Here is a 17,390-nt window from a genome sequence, read left to right on the forward strand (position 1 = left end):
CTGTCAACTAAACCCAGCCAGAGGTGAATTGTAAGACACAGAAAGATTTAAGTGCAGAGAAATGCTCACTTTCTAAAAGTGGCATTTCTAAAATAGCAATATTAAATCCAGTTTCACCAGTCAGCAGGATTTTGTATTACAATTTTGGCCATACTAAATATGACCTTCCTACTCCTTTCAGATCAGCAGCTGCCACTCAAACAATGTATGAGGGCAGCCCTAATGTTAGCCTATGAAGGGAGCGGGCCTCACAGAATTGTAAAAATTAATTTAGGAGTTTTACACTACCAGGACATGCGAACTACACAGGTACATGTCCTGCCTTTTATCTACACAGCACCCTGCTCTATTGGTTACCTAGGGCACACCTTAGGGGTGACTTATATGTAGAAAAAGGGGAGTTTTAGGCTTGGCAAGTACTTTTAAATGCCAAGTTGAATTGGCAGTGAAACTGCAAACACAGGCCTTGCAATGGCAGGCCTGAGACAAGATTAATGGGCTACTGAAGTGGGTGGCTCAATCAGTGCTGCAGGCCCACTAGTAGCTTTTAAATTACAGGCCTTGGGCACATATATTGCACTCTTCTAGGGACTTATAACTAAATTAAATAGCTCAATTGGGTGTGATCCAATGTTACCATGCTTAAAGGGCGAGAGAATATGCACGTTAGCACTGGTTAGCAGTGTTAAAGTGTGCAGAGTCTTAAAACCAGCAAAAACAGTATCTCAAAAGTGGAGGGAGGCAGGCAAGAAGTTAGGGGTGATTACCCTAAGGCTGTCAGGTCTAACAGCATGCATGTGTAATGCGTGTGCTCGAGTGTGTGTGTGTATATGCGTGTTTTGCAGTGAGTGTGTATGTATGTATGCATGCATGGGTGAATGTATGTACACGTGTGTGTATGGGTGTGTATGTATGTGCATGTACGTGTGTATATGTGGGGAAGGGGGTCAGGATGGGGAGGGGGTAGGGGAAGACCCCTTTCAGTGCCAGGGAAGGAATTCCCTGGCACTGATAGTGCCTACCGCTGTGGTTTCCGTGGAGGTGCAGAAACCATGGAAACCATGGCAGTGGGCGGGGTCAAAATGCCATGAGCGGCTTAGTCATGGCCGCCGGGCTGGAGACTCCTTTGGGGCAGCACAATACACGTTCACTCTGGGGGGAGGGCCAATTTCTCCTACACACCAGTATAATAAATATAATCAAAGGGATCTGGCCCGACTACCCCAGTGCTCCAACAAACTCAATATTACTTCGGGGCCTGCTGGGAGGGACACGCTATTTAATCACACATAGGTATGAAGCCCTGATCACCGAAAGACCCAGGCTTCAGTTCAAGTCTAAAACTGCATGGAAAGAAGAACTGGGGGAACAGATAGATGACTCGCAATGGCACAGGGTGTGTTCTCTGGTTCTAACGGTGTCTAGTAATGCAGGATTTAAATTGGCCCACTATAACTAGGTAAATCTTCCCTATGTTACACCATTATTTTTACTTTACAGCTTTATTTCGGTAAAACAATACCATAAAAGCACACTGACAAAATTCTTACATTTCTAGAAGGAACAAAGACACTTTTTAAAAGAAAAAAGACAAAGAAACACTAAAAACTGATCGAGACCAAAGCTCCCTCAGGGCCATACAATACAAATAGGCGAGTTATGGGTATAAATGTTATTAAAAAATCAACAATTAATCACTAAAACACTACAAAATATACAGTACACATCATCATGCAGATCGCCATATGAATATTATAAAATTTTATAAAATACCCCTAAAGTATAAGCCTTAATACAAAAACAGTTAAAATTGCTATCTTGCTAGTAGTATCATTAACTACAGACTAGCTCAAAAAGTAACCATTATGAAAGTAGGATATATGCTTTTGAATGATTATTTGCCTCCAGTAGGTTCAAGTTGCCTCTACAATCTTAGCAATATAGATACCATCATCACGTGAGGGGTTATTTGACTAATTTTTAGAAAGTGATTAACAATCCCTAGGGCCCAACGATTCCTTTCTTTCTTACGTGCCTATATTGCTTAGAGGTCATATACGATCGAGTGATGCAAAAAGGCACATTGTTCTAGCAGCAGCAAATATTCACTTATCTACTAGAAACAAGTTATCTGATATTGATCTTAAAAACAGTAGGTAAAAATCGATTACAGTATTTCATTTGTAAAACCCATAAAATTTACCTCCCGTGCCATCAGGCACTTGTTTGCCTAACTAGGAGGAGATTTTTTGGGATAAAAAATAAATAAATATCAGAATCCAGGAACAAGTTTCATAGGTGACAATGACCATTCTAGGTAACTTAATCAACCTCCCAGTAGCTACGGTCCTCCCGGGCATAGACAGTGTCCCCTGAGCTAGATATATCCTTGGCCGATTATAGGTCCCAAGGCCATTGAATTGCAGAGGGTGACTCCCAGTTATCGATTTCAGGATCCATAGGTTGACTTTGGGAGTTTTGCCTGAATTAGAGCGCCTACAACCTCAGGCCCGCCTTGTCTCTGATGAATGAAATTGCTATTAAGAACCGGCTTAGACCAAAAACAACATATGGTATCGAGCTGGATCTCAAAAATCGGGCAGCTTCATTGTAGTTCCTGATTCCAACGTTCCTGCAGATGGGTCGGATCCATTTCTTCCTTAGTTTATCGTAGGCAATGCAATTTAAAAGGACATGATCCGTCGTTTCTGGAGTCTCCATATTACATAGCTCGCAGGTCGCCTCATGATTACTCCCATTCAGGAGACCCCATTTGAAGGTAAAAGCCTTGACCTGGAGAATCCCATATCGATACTTCATAAATAAAGCTTTTGCTTGTCTAGGTTGAATGGTATCAATCCATTCCTCAGCGCTCGGTAGTGGTTTAAAATCCAGAAAACTTAAGGTTAGTCTACCTGAATCCTTGCTATGAAGAGGGCTATTAAAGATGAAGTCCCAAAATACTTGCTTTAGTCGGATCTTTGATTGGGTTGTGAGTATATGCGGTTCATCCCAGTAGATTTTCAGCCCTAAATTGTAAAAGCTTTGCCTGATATAATAAAGCCACGGGAGGGAAATAGTCTTGTCCAAGCCCATGATCTCAATTAAGGCTTGCCTGTATTGGATCAGTTCAGGGGTTGTCCAAAGTCTACACCAGTAGAGCAGGGGCCTCAGGGCTGCCAATTTGCCTATTTGTTTCATATTAGTGTCATTGGCTAAGGGAATCAGCGGAGTCGATGGAGGGAGGTCCAATATCCCCCTCATGAAATTATTTTCCTGAGTGGCCAATGGAGTTAGTTTTGTGAATCCCCAGAGTTCTGCGCCATACAGAGCAGCGGCCTGTGCTTTGCACCTGTAGATCTCGAATACTGGTGACACAGTACTCGACCTTGAACATTTGTAATTTTTACTGATTGCCATAGAGCTATGAGTTAAGGAGATAGCAGCTTTATTGATGTGCGGCGCCCATGACAATTTGGCATCAAGCAGTATCCCTAGGTAGTTGAAATTTTTAACTCGTTCCAGTGCCTGCCCTCTAATACAAATGTTTCTCTTGAGTGCTTTGTGAGGGTTAACAGTTAAGTATTTAGGCCCTCATTCCGACCCTGGCGGTTTCAAACCGCCAGGGTGGAGGACCGCGGGAGCACCGCCGACAGGCCGGCGGTGCTCCAATGGGCATTCCGACCGCGGCGGTAAAGCCGCGGTCGGACCGGCAACACTGGCGGTCTCCCACCATAGGAATCCTCCAAGGCGGCGCAGCTAGCTGCGCCGCCGAGGGGATTCCGACCCCCCCTACCGCCATCCAGTTCCCGGCGGTTCTCCCGCCGGGAACCGGATGGCGGTAGGGGGGGTCGCGGGGCCCCTGGGGGCCCCTGCAGTGCCCATGCCACTGGCATGGGCACTGCAGGGGCCCCCGTAAGAGGGCCCCTAAATGTATTTCACTGTCTGCTTTGCAGACAGTGAAATACGCGACGGGTGCAACTGCACCCGTCGCACAGCTTCCACTCCGCCGGCTCGATTCCGAGCCGGCTTCATCGTGGAAGCCTCTTTCCCGCTGGGCTGGCGGGCGGCCTGAAGGTGGCCGCCCGCCAGCCCAGCGGGAAAGTCAGAATCACCGCCGCGGTGTTTCGACCGCGGAACGGTATTCTGGCGGCCCCCGACAGGCCGGCGGCGACCGCCGCCGGCCAATGTCGGAATGAGGGCCTTAGTCTTGTTTGCATTTATTTCTAACCCCTTCAAGCTGCAATACTCACTGAATTTATCTAGTAGAGTTTGCAGGCCCATTGGAGTTTGAGACAATAGGATGGTGTCATCTGCAAAAAGGAGGGCGGGGACTGGATCATCATTCAATCTTGGTGAGTCGTGGTTACTTTGTTTCAGATGATGAACCAGATCATTGATGTATAAAGAGAAAAGAGTTGGGGCGAGCACACAGCCCTGTCTCACCCCCCTCTTGATAGGTATTGGGTCTGTCAACTCTCCTTTTGGCCCCCACCGGACCTTTGCAAATGTATTTTCATGTAGCCTCTCCAGCTGGCCCAGGAGGTTCCCCGGCATGCCCTGTTTTCCTAATGCTGCCCATAAGGAGTCTCTCGGCACCAGATCAAAGGCTGCGCGCAGGTCCACAAACGCGATATACAGGTGGCCTTTCTTTAGTCTAGTGTATTTCCACATTATTGTCAATAGCCTAAAGGCCTGGTCAACTGTACTGGTCTGTTGTCTAAAGCCTGCTTGGTATATAGACATTATGCTGTTCTCTTCTATCCAGATATTGATTCTATTCAGGATCTGTCTAGCATAAATTTTTTGTGTGACGTCTATGAGGCTAATTGGTCTATAGTTCTCTGGGTCTTCCCTGGATCCTTTTTTGTGGATTGGGATTATTTCTGCCCCTGTCCATGTCTCGGGCATTGGGCCTCCCCTTGCTATAGCATTACTTAAAAGGTTTAGATAAGGTGCCCAGATTTCTATGCTATGTTTGAATAGATCCCCCGGGATCTTATCCAAACCGGGGGCTTTTCCTGGCTTGATTGCTTCAATGGCAATCACCGTCTCCTCCAGACTAAACTGTAACTCGGGTAAAATACCCCAAGCCACTGGGGTTTTGTGTCTTGAGGGATAGAGATCGAAGGTGGGAGGGTCAGAGTAAAGATATGTAAAATAGTTAACCCAAGTTTCGGGGTCTATGTGATGGTCTGTAGTAAATATCCCCTCTTTGCTACCATGGGTAACTATTTTCCAAAAGGTTCTTGCATCATTGCTTTTCGCTGCTACCAGCAGGTCTTGCCATTTTTGGTCCTCCCAGTTGCGTTGGGCAATAGCCAGCGTTTTCTTATAACTGGCCCTTGCCTGCTGTATGGCTAATTGATTTTTTTGCTTTAGTGCCTCTACCAGTACTCATTTCCTCTCTCTACATTTGATAGTATACCATGGACTGTTAGGGGTGGTTTGGGCCTTCTCCTTTATGTGCTTATTCTGTAACTGTTTAGTCAGGACAGGTCTTAACATAGTGCTCAATGACTGGTGGATGGCCGTAATAGGAATGTCACTAGGTTTATTTTCTGCATAAGGCTCCAAGAGATCAGAAAATATGTTGTAAATGTTTATCAAAGTGACCTGATTGCCAAGTATTACTGGCCATTTTACAACCCTTCTGTTGTTACTGAGGGTGGGTTGTAACTTCACTTTATCATGTTCTATATATTTCGAGTCCAAATCTAAGAAGTGTGCCTTGAATTCAATTATTAGCGGGAAGTGATCGCTATCTCTTCTTTTATCAATTTTAAAGGTCGCTAGTCTTTCCCATGTGCTTATACTATGCAGAATGTAATCTATTTTTGAAGTTGAGTTGCCTCTCTGGAAAGTAACCAGATTAAGGCCGACTTCACCCACTCTGCCATTGCATGCCCTCAGTCCATGGTTTAATGTAAGGCTCATGATTTGCAGTGCGGCCACTGTGCCTGGGACAGTTTTTTCTATTGTTAGGTAAGGAATTGTTCTCATTCGGTCTTCCTCTTCTGCTAAATGTTCGAATCCAATTATAGGTTCATAGTTACAATTAAGGTCACCCCCTATCATAATTGTCTCACCTATTGGAATTTTTTTGAGCAGCTCGTCTAGTAGAGTTATTTCAGGAGACTCCACGTTTAACTTTCTAGGTCTTATATATACATTAAACAAGTGGGTTATTATCTTATTTTTTTTTCCCATTGTCAACCATAGAATGTCCTCCGACTCAGTGGCTTGCATGCGTATCTCAACATTTAATGAGATCTTCGCCCATACAACCAACCCCCCAGACGGTCTCCCTCTGGCAGCTGAAGTTGCACTGATAAAGTAGGTTTTATATCCTACTTTATACAGTGGATCTTTAAGCCACGTCTCCTGGAAGAGACAGACATGGTGTCGATCAATATAGTCCTGCCATTTGGGGTCTATAAGCTTGTTTTTTAAGCCAGCTACATTCCATAAAATCATGGTGATAGGACCCCTTCCGTTTAGGCTTGTGGCATTGAGAGTATGGCTCGGGTGAGTTGTTAAATTTTTCCTACCATACAAAGGCTCCACTGCGCTCCCTGCCCCTATAGCATGGAGATCAATCCCTTCATGGGGCTCCCCTACTATTTGGTCCCCATTGGGTTCCACTTGTGCCTGATCTATCTGGATTAGTCAATCTACTCTCTCAAGGTTTGAATCACAGTTTCTCTTTTGCAGTCCCTCATTGTGGTTAAGTTTATGCCTTTGTGCTCGAAGTTTGGTAGTTAATGGATCCAAGCTAAACCTCATGGCATTGGAATTAGGGGCGGGGGTTCTCTGTTCCATGTCAATCAAACCTCTGATTAATCTTCCATCCTTGAGTGTTAATGCAATAACGTCAGGTTTCCCCCTCTCTCCAGGGATTCTTTCTGCCCCCCTAATATCTGATCGAATTATGGATAAACAGTGTCTTTTAGCCCTGATCCAATGTATAAGCTTATTTTTTAAGGAGTCCTCATCTTCTCTGCTATTTAAGGGTAATTTTGGAACATTTAGCAGATGAACAACAATGATCCTAGTAGGAGACCTATCCTCCTCAGAGTATGGGTTCCATATGGTGTTTTTGTTATAATCATTAGATGCTTGGGGATAGGAGTTCAAAGTAAGTTCCAAAATTCCTTTTTGGGGTCCTTTTACCAAGCGGGGATCTCTTTGTGGTTTCCCTGTTCCTTGGCATAAGTTACTATCATTTCTTCTCTGGGAATTGCGTGAACCAATATGTTCCACATTGACCCCTATCGTGCATCCCTGTGGTTGTTGTACAATCTTGGCTGTAGCTGGGGTAAGGTTAGGGTTAGTAATCGAATTTTGAGGATATGTGGATCTACCTTGTAGATGGGGTGATATGGGGGGGGACTCCCTTTCGCATTGGCCTCTATTGGTGCCCCTACCCCTCTCCTTTTCCACAATATCTGTTAAGGTTCTGACTTCAAGTTTCAAATCCCTAACTTCCTGGATTAATCCGGTGATTAGATCATAAAGATCTGCTATAGATCTTGTTTTATTTTTTAGAGGGTTCCCTGGTTCTGAATTGAAAGGAGTGATCCTTTCACTATCTAGCTGTACAGTTGGGATAAATGGGTGTAATTCATCCACGGGTTCCCCCTCTTGTGCATTCTGTATGTTACTACTATCAAGTTCTGCCAAGACTGTATATTTATTGGAGCACCTAACTTCGCACTCCTGGATATGGCTCTTCTTCCTACCATTATCAATGGTGCATAGGTGCAAGGGTCTAGTTGCAGCAACCCTAGGGCTAACAGTCCTGACATCAGATGGTGCCTCCCCCTCTTGCTGGGAAACGATCTCTATCGCTTTATCTTCCACTGGTTTGATTTTTTTTGCGTAATAGGAGGTAATCTTTTTGTCGGGGCCCTCCCGAATAGTGGTCCTACTGCATAGTAGTGACTCTACCTCCTCAATAAGATCGTCTATTTCAGCTATCGTGCAGTTCTCACCCGCATTCCTAAGTTTTTTTACAGAATTCATCTTTCCCCTTGGGGGTTCTGATGCCTTGCGTTTTCCCATGGATTAAGCTGCCACTATAGATCTAAGCAGACCTCTTGCCAGTTAGAGAAAAAGAAAAAAAAAAAGGCAGAGGCCCAGCCTGTCCCCACTCCAGTATTTATCGGGTAATGGAAAGAGCGTCGCAACAATAGGTGGAGAATACGGTCCAAAGGCCCTCTATAAAAGGACCTATTTAGGAGTAAGTATCAACACAGTACCTTCAGGCAGCCATACGTGTAGATTGGCATGTCCATGCAACTTTGGATGAATGTCAGGGGGGTGGCCCTGCCCTGCCTCTTCCTGGCACGGACGGGCAAGGACGGGCCCGCCCTTGGCCCGGGCTTTGCCCGGGCGCGTCCCGCGCGGCGGGAGCGCAATTAGAAATTCAAAGGGCTCCTGCCCTCGACACGCCTCCAGTGACCTCCTTGCGCTTCTCGCGATGGCGGGAGCGCGATTAGAAATTCAAAGGGCTCCTGCCCTCGACACGCCTCCAGTGACCTCCTTGCACTTCCCGCGACGGCGGGAGCGCGATTAGAAATTTAAAGGGCTCCTGCCCTCGACACGCCTCCAGTGACCTCCTTGCGCTTCCGCGACGGCGGGAGCGCGATTAGAAATTTAAAGGGCTCCTGCCCTCGACACGCCTCCAGTGACCTCCTTGCGCTTCCCGCGACGGCGGGAGCGCGATTAGAAATTTAAAGGGCTCCTGCCCTCGACACGCCTCCAGTGACCTCCTTGCGCTTACACCATTATTACTTCATATATGGACCTGTCAAAGTCAGAAGGGTGCCACTAATGCCAAGAATGTTTAGCAACATTTCTGCATCTAGCTTGGCATTGTCAACTGGTTAATGCATGCAGGGAGGCAGTAATACAACACCTAGAGGAATCCTGTGTGATACATATAGATCATAACCCAATGGCTGGGCTACTGGGACATGTACAATTTCACAAGATGAGAAAGATGGAGTATAAACTTCCTCAGTTGACACTTCTCTTGGCGCTCTTGGCCAAGAGCAGGGTGGCTATCACTTGGCTGGGTCAATTGGGACCAAGGCCCTGATTTTAACCTTGGCGGACGGCGGAGGCCGTCCGCCAAGGTTCCGCCGCCAAATGACCGCACCGCGGTCACAAGACCGCGGCGGGCATTCTAACATTTCCTCTGGGCCGGCGGGCGCTCTCCAAAAGAGCGCCCGCCGGCCCAGAGGAAATGCCCCTGCAACGAGGACGCCGGCTCAGAATTGAGCCGGCGTAGTTGCAGGGGTGCGACGGGTGCAGTTTGCACCCGTCGCGTATTTCAGTGTCTGCATGGCAGACACTGAAATACTTTGCGGGGCCCTCTTACGGGGGCCCCTGCCGTGCCCATGCCATTGGCATGGGCACGGCAGGGGCCCCCAGGGGCCCCGCGGCACCCCCTACCGCCATCCTGTTCATGGCGGGTTTCCCGCCATGAACAGGATGGCAGTAGGGGCTGTCAGAATCCTCATGGCGGCGGAGCGCGGATTCCCCCGAGCAGCGGTAAGTCGGCGGGAGCCCGCCGACTTGCCGCTTCTGACCGCGGCTGAACCGCCGCGGTCAGAATGCTCGTGGGAGCACCGCCAGCCTGTTGGCGGTGCTCCCGTGGTCGGTGGCCCTGGCGGCCACCGGCCGCCAGGGTCAGAATGACCCCCCAAATGTGGAGCATTGGAAGAGGGACATGCTGGAACGGGCTGTGGCGGAGGAGGTGCATCTCAGACAAGTTAAAACAGACAGTGAAGCTGAAAAAGACATACAAAGCTGGGGCACATTAATATCCAGCTGTGAAGCAAGGGACAGTCTAACATTAAGGGGGTCATTCTGAGTCTGGCGGGCGGCGGAGGCCGCCCGCCAGACTTCCCCCCTCCAAAATACCACTCCGCGGTCGAAAGACCGCTGAGGGTATTTTGGCTTTTGCACTGGGCTGGCGGGCGACCGCCAAAAGGCCGCCCGCCAGCCCAGTGCAAAAAACCCTTCCCACGAGGACGCCGGCTCAGAATTGAGCCGGCGGAGTGGGAAGGTGCAACGGGTGCAGTTGCACCCGTTGCGAATTTCAGTGTCTGCAAAGCAGACACTGAAATTCTTTTTGGGGCCGTCTTACGGGGGCCCCTGCAGTGCCCATGCCATTGGCATGGGCACTGCAGGGGCCCCCAGGGGCCCCGCGACACCCCATACCGCCATCCTGTTCCTGGCGGGAGAACCGCCAGGAACAGGATGGCGGTATGGGGTGTCAGAATCCCCATGGCGGCGCAGCAAGCTGCGCCGTCATGGAGGATTCAATAGGGCAGCGGAAAACCGGCGGGAGACCGCCGGTTTTCCCTTTCTGACCGCGGCCAAACCGCCGCGGTCAGAATGCCCTGCGGGGCACCGCCAGCCTGTTGGCGGTGCTCCCGCCGACCCTGGCCCCAGCGGTCCGTGACCGCCGGGGTCAGAATCACCCCCTAAGTGACACAACAAATGAGGAAACATATGAGAACGAGAGGGAACCTTACAACAAATTTGGAAAAGGAAATAAAGTAATGATTTTAAAAGTATATATATCTGGAGTTTGAATATACATAGGTGGTCTTAAGGTGTGGATAATAACAATGTTTATGTTGATTGATTAAATGTAGCAATGAGCTTAACAGGTAATATTGTCGGTTTATGTTCATTAAGTACTGAATCGGCTTGATGTATACTAAATACCTAATAAAAACAGATTCTATTAAAAAATAGCATTGTGAAACATTTTTCACAATTGTATTCACAACTTGTCAAAGGATACGCTAAGTAATTTCATACTTCAGTTGCACCACTGAATTCAAAGTTACTATATAATCATTAAAATATTTAGGTTTCACGCTTACTCTTCCAGACCTGTTCTTATTGGGTGGTCCCTACTCATGAATATGATTCTCATTATTACAAGTAGTGCTGGCGGAAACACTAGTGGCACTATCACTGCCTACTTCCCTTACCCTGGTTTGACTCATATGAGTGTCCATGGCTTCATCTTTACAACTAGAAGGTATGTTATCAATCCAATCATACTTTCCACTAGCTCCAACAGTTTTTGAACCAAATGAGGCATGGGTACACAGGCAACTCCTTTAAACAATGCTAATCTCAACAGAGCAGAGTTGCACAAAATACTGATAACATTCAAAGGTTCGGAATACCTATTCTCTACTCTACATACATACAATCCTACTTTTTTTTTACTTTCACCAGATCACCCACCTTAAGTATCACCTCCTTTGCCCCATGCAAAGCATTATATCTTGCCGTGTATTTCTCCTGCCCAGATTCCATCCTCCCTCTACTTTATTCGGGGGCCAATTAACCCTTCTGGTATTTTCCAGACTCCCCATGTTGTCCTTAGTGTGGGGAGATCTCCCTTTTATCAACACAAATGGGGTATGATCAGGTGGTTCACATCAGGTCACTCTCTAGGCACTTATGGTTTTCTGCAGTTAATTTTCCCAAATCATACCATTACTGTTGGCAAGTTCAATTATACGCTTAATCACCCTATTAAAGCACTCCACATTTCCCTCAAGAATATATATGGCTGTTGTTCTGTGCATGATGCCAGTTTATTTTCAAAAAGGTCTTTAAAACATCAGAAATAAACTGTCCCCCATTGTCATTCACTATAACTTTGGGTAAGTCCTCCCGGCCAAATACCTCTTCCATTTTGGTTCACCAATGTCCAAGAGTCTGCTTTGCGTACTACTTTGATTTCAGGCCATTGTGAAAAAAGATCCACTATTATTACTGCCCATTTGGTAAACCCATTAATACAGGGCCGATCACGTTGATACCAATCTTTTCCCATGGCATGCATGGTACCTCAGTGGGGTGTAAGGGTGATTTCAAACTTACCATAGTCTTGTCAGAGTTTGCACACTTAATACAATCCCTTACTAGACTTTCAATGTCTTTATCCATGCCTGGTCACCAATGAGGTTGTTTGACTGTGCTCTTAGTCTTAACAATGCCCAGGTAACCTTCATGGCACAGGTTAACAATTGTCTCACTCACATACTTATGGGGAACAAGTTTGCCTCTTCTTAATAAGAATCCTTCCTCTGCAGATAACTCAACTTTTATCTCCCAAAAAGGTGTCAATTCTCATTCAAAAATAATTTTACTTGGCCACCCCTCCTTAGTATGCTTCATGACAACAGAAAATACAATGTCTTGTGCCAAAGAAGTTGATCATACTTCAGGTTCAATGCTTTGTAGTCCTTCAGTGAAAAGAATTGGCACTAGACACTCTTCCCACTCAGACTTTGTGTCACATATGGGTAACGGTAACCTGCTTGAAAATCAGATATTTTCCTGTTTTACTATGGACACCAGGGACAAACCGTACCTCATACACATAGTCCAAAAGCTGTATCGACAATCCCGTTATCCTAGGTGACACATTACTAAGTCCCAAAGAAATGAGTACCTTTGTAAGAGGCTTGTGATATCTCCTCACCACCACCTTGTAGCCCCAAACAAAGTGCCTAAAGTGTCTAAGACCCCAAACACATTCTAGGATCTCCCTCTCAATGACAGAGTACTTCTCTTCTGCCGTAGTCAAAGCCCGGGATGCAAATGCAACAACTTCCTCCATACCATCATTCCGTCACTGGAATTAGACTGCCTCTAAGCCCTTCCCACTAGCATCGGTGGTGGTGGCGCTATAACTTTTGCACCTATGATAAAATCCCTGGCGCTTAGGGGCTGTGCACATCTTCTTCACACAAACTTTTTAGCACCCTGGCTAAGTAGGGACCACAATCCTACTCAGGGTAAGTCACAACACAACCTGAAGTATTCTGTGCTCAGCCTCTAGTAGGTTGGCACTGAGCAGGCAGGCTTAGCTTAGAAGGCAACATGTAAAGTATGTGTGCACTAACTCATACAGTAACAGAGTGAAAACACCACAAAACGTACTCCATACCAGTTTAGAAAGATAGATATTATTTCTCTGAATAAAACAAGAACAAAACAACAAAAATCCAATATGCATAAGTCAAGATATCACTTTTTCATAGGTTTAAATATGTCTTAATCCATAGGAATCAATGGATTTCTCTCTTAAGCACAACATACCTGGGATGTATCAAAAATAAAGTCGTTGAGGGCCGCAGAGGAGATGATCGTAAAGTAAAGTGATGTGTTAATTTTTCCAGCGGGATCGAGGTGATGCGTTGATTATTTCCTCGCAGGCAAAGAGATACATTGATGTCCAGCCACGCAGCCTCCGTTCCTTATTGCAGTGTGGGGTTGATGGTAAATTGATGCCCAGCGGCATTGTGTGGGAAATTCAAATGCACTGTGATGAGGAATCAGTCACTGTGTCAATTCTGTAGGCGCTGCATCAGTTTTTTAGCCTCAAAAAATGTGCTGCATTAATTCTGTAGGTATTTTGGTGATTTTTCCAGAACGGTGTTTTTTCTCTCTTAGGTGAAGTCTTTGATGGCCCTGAGACTTCATAACGGGTGACATGCTGACAAGCCCTTGGAAATAATTTGTGGTGAGAAGGCCAAATCCTTCCAGCAGAGTCAGGGCATAACAGGCAGCAGGGCAACAAGCAGGAGAGTGGTCCTTCCAGAAAAGCAGTCCAGATGAGTCCTTTCGGCAGCACTGCAATCCTTCTGATAGAGTCCATTTGTAGGTTCAGAAGTGTCTGATTTGAGCAGGTCACACACCCAGTAAGTATACCCAAATGTGCCTTTAAAGTGGAGGAGACTTTGAAAATGTGATTTTGAAGTGCATCAGTTCCATTTCAACCCAGTCCTGTCTGACAAAAGACATGTGGGGGGTATCAGTCATTTGTGTGCGGTCAGGCCACTAGCTTTTGAAGTATGAGAACCCTTCCAGCCTTCCTGCTTAGGAGGACCCATCAGTGTGCAAATGAATGCAGATGCAGCTGAGTGTCCTGTGTTTATGGCTGTCTGGGGGTGAATGCACAAGGGGAGCTATCAAGCAGCGCAGACCAGACAAAGATTGGACACAGGCTGGAAAGCACAGAAAGCAGTAAGTGCAGAGAATTGCCTACTTTCTAAAAAGTGGCATTTCTAAAATAGTAATGTTGAATCCAATTTCACTAGTAAGCATAATTTCTAACTACTATTCCAACCCTACCAAACATGAAAGAGTTACTCCTTTGTGATCAGAAATTACCATTTAAAAGCATATATGGAATTTCCAATCCTAGCCTATGAGAGGAGCAGGCTTCACAATAGTGAAAAACAACTTTGGGAGTTTTTCACTACCAGGATATGTAAAGCCTACAAATACATGTCCTGCCTTTTACATACATGGCACCCTGCCATATGGGTTACCTAGGGCCTTAGAGGTGACTTATATGTAATAAAAGGGGAATTTAAGGCTTGACAAGTAGTTTTAAATGCCAAGTCAAAGCGATAGTGAAACTGCACACTCAAGCCTTGCAATGGCAGGCATAAGACATGATTAAGGGGCTACTTACCTGGGTGGCACAATCAGTGCAGCAGGCCCACTAGTACCATTTCATTTACAGGCCCTTGTACAGCTAGAGCACTTTACAAGGGACATATAGGAAAACTAAATATGCCAATTGGGTAGGAGCCAATGTTACCATGTTTAGGGAGAGAGCACAAGCACTTTACCACTGGTCATCAGGGGTAAGGTGCGCAGAGTCCTAAAACCAGCAAAAACAAGATCAGAATAATGGAAGGAGGCAGGCAAAAAGTTGAGGGAAGACCACCCTAAGACTATCAGGTCTAATACTGGAGATATGGGGTTTCAGTTAAAATAGCACCACAAAGCACAAGGTGCTACTTATGGTTATCTTGTCTGACTGGAACTGAAAAAGGTCACAAGGTCAGACCAACCGTGATGGAGCAAGAATGGGAGACATGGACCAGGCTAGTCCTGCTGAAGAGTTACTTTCCCAACACATGCCGAGGAGTGCCATTCAGGGGTTGCTAGGAGGAGGCTGTCAGTGCAAATAGCAGGTCGAGCTTGACAGATGGTCATTGCAATAGCTCAAAGAGTCAGCAACTGACCGGAGCTTCGCGTTGACGATTGTCAGGGGATGTCAGTGCTAAATACAGGTCAAACATTGGTGGTTATCGTGGACAGACGGTGCCAGCACAAAGAGCATGTCCCGATGGTGCTTCACTTTGGTAGTCAATTCTCAAATGTTACTGTGCAGTCCAGAGGTGCCCAACACTTCTGTATCTTCACCTTTTTTCCAGGAAGAGTTCACACTGATGTCAGCCAAGGGTCCAGGACCTTTCAGCACCTTTTGGGACTCAGGACCCCCTCAAGCAGGGGCCAACAGCACAGATCAGGAAGGTCCAGTGGGTGCTAGTCAGCTGGACAGTTGCAGGGAGGCCTCTGGAAGCTTGTGTTCATGTACCTTACACAGGAGGTTAGACAACTGCCCCTTGTAGTCAATGGGTTCAAGGCAAGCAGGTCCAATCCTCATCCTTCAGTCAGCAGGGAAGTTTATCTTCCCCAGACAGTAGGGCAGTCCTTCTTCTGAGTCTTCCACATATCCACAAGTGTTCTGATGTGGGGATTAGTGGTTCTAAAGATTCAATTTTTATCCCTGGTGTCACCCTCTGTGTGGGGATTCCCTGACCTATCCCCAAAACAGGTTCTGATTAGTTCTCACTCTTTCCCTGCTGCTGACTTCAAACTGTCTAGGGTGACAAAGGCAAGAGCAGGTATGGGGTCAGGTTCCTTTGTGTGTGCTGAGAAGCAGGGCCCTTTAAAGTCTAATCAGGGCAGAACACAACTGCTTCTCTCACAAATAGGCTTTCTTTGTTTCACTATCTGGATGTAATACATATGCCACATCAACAGTGTGATTCACAGTCATATGACCCACCACATTGATGAAAGGCACATTTGGTTTGGGCAGAAAAATGCCAACTTTCTAAAAGTATATAAAAAAGTGATAGATGGAATGCTTGAATTAACCTCAGCCACTGGTAATTACCCAGTCGGCATCCCAATCCATCGTTATTTTGCACACTATGGCCCTCATTACAACATTGGCGGTAAAAGCCGCTTACCACCGTGCAGAAGACCGCCAACACAATGCTGCGGCAGCGGAATTCTGAACAGTCATTATGACCCACTGCTCGGAATCTGCCAAAATTCAGACACCCACACAAATCCGCCACACCAAAGGTCAGTGATAAACTGGTGAAAACAAAACCTCCACCGTCACGCCGACAGAAATACGCCCACACTATCACGACCCACAAATCCACGCAGCGGTCTTTCAACCGCGGTATTCCATTGGTGGTACACACCGCCAAGCTCAAAATACACACACATCTCCAAAACACCACCACATTGGACAATACAAAATACACACACCTGATACACATACACACACCACTCCCACACACTCAATACAATATAAAACACACACCCACATCACCCACCAACCCCTACGACAAAATTACAGAGAGAAGGCCAGAGAGAGACACTACAAACAACTACCAAGCATCCACAGTTATACAATACCATCACCCACATAACTTCCACGCACCTCACACAACACACAATTACATATCACCGCACTTATCACTACACACACCACCCCACACATCACTCACACCACCCCATGGCACGGCAAAGACACCCCAGGTTCTCTGAGGAGGAACTCAGGGTCATGGTGGAGGAAATCGTCCGGGTAGAGCCACAGCTATTCGGATCACAGGTGCAGCACACCTCTATAGCTAGGAAAATGGAGCTATGGCAAAGAATAGTTGACAGGATCAATGCAGTGGAACAGCACCCAACAAATAGGGATGATATCAGGAAGAGGTGGAAAGACCTATGGGGGAAGGTGCGTTCCGTGGTCTCAAGACACCACCTTGCAGTTCAGCAGACTGGCGGCGGACCCCCACCTCCTCCCCCACAACTAACAACATGGAAGGAGCAGGTCTTGCTGATTCTGCATCCTGAGGGCCTCGCAGGAGTAGATGGAAGAATGGACTCTGGTAAGTCAAATCTTAACTACTACATCCCCCACCCTACCTGCATGCTATCACATACCCCACCCACACCCTCATCACTCCAACACCTCACAAATGTCCCACTATCACAACCCACCCATCCCAACACCAAGCCCTGCATGCAACTACTAAGCATGGCCACCCATCACCAATCCATGGCCACTGCACATACCCACACACACCCCTAAAAAATTATCACACAAGGTCCCACACAAGAATGCAAGCACTGGGGTACACGGTCATCCATACATTGCACACCATGTCACACACAATTTGTAATAAACATCCTTTTATACCCCTGCAGGACCCCTACCCAACGTCACCGGACAGGAG

The sequence above is a fragment of the Pleurodeles waltl genome, chromosome 4_2 (assembly GCF_031143425.1).
Source record: "Pleurodeles waltl isolate 20211129_DDA chromosome 4_2, aPleWal1.hap1.20221129, whole genome shotgun sequence".
Taxonomy (NCBI): domain Eukaryota; kingdom Metazoa; phylum Chordata; class Amphibia; order Caudata; family Salamandridae; genus Pleurodeles; species Pleurodeles waltl.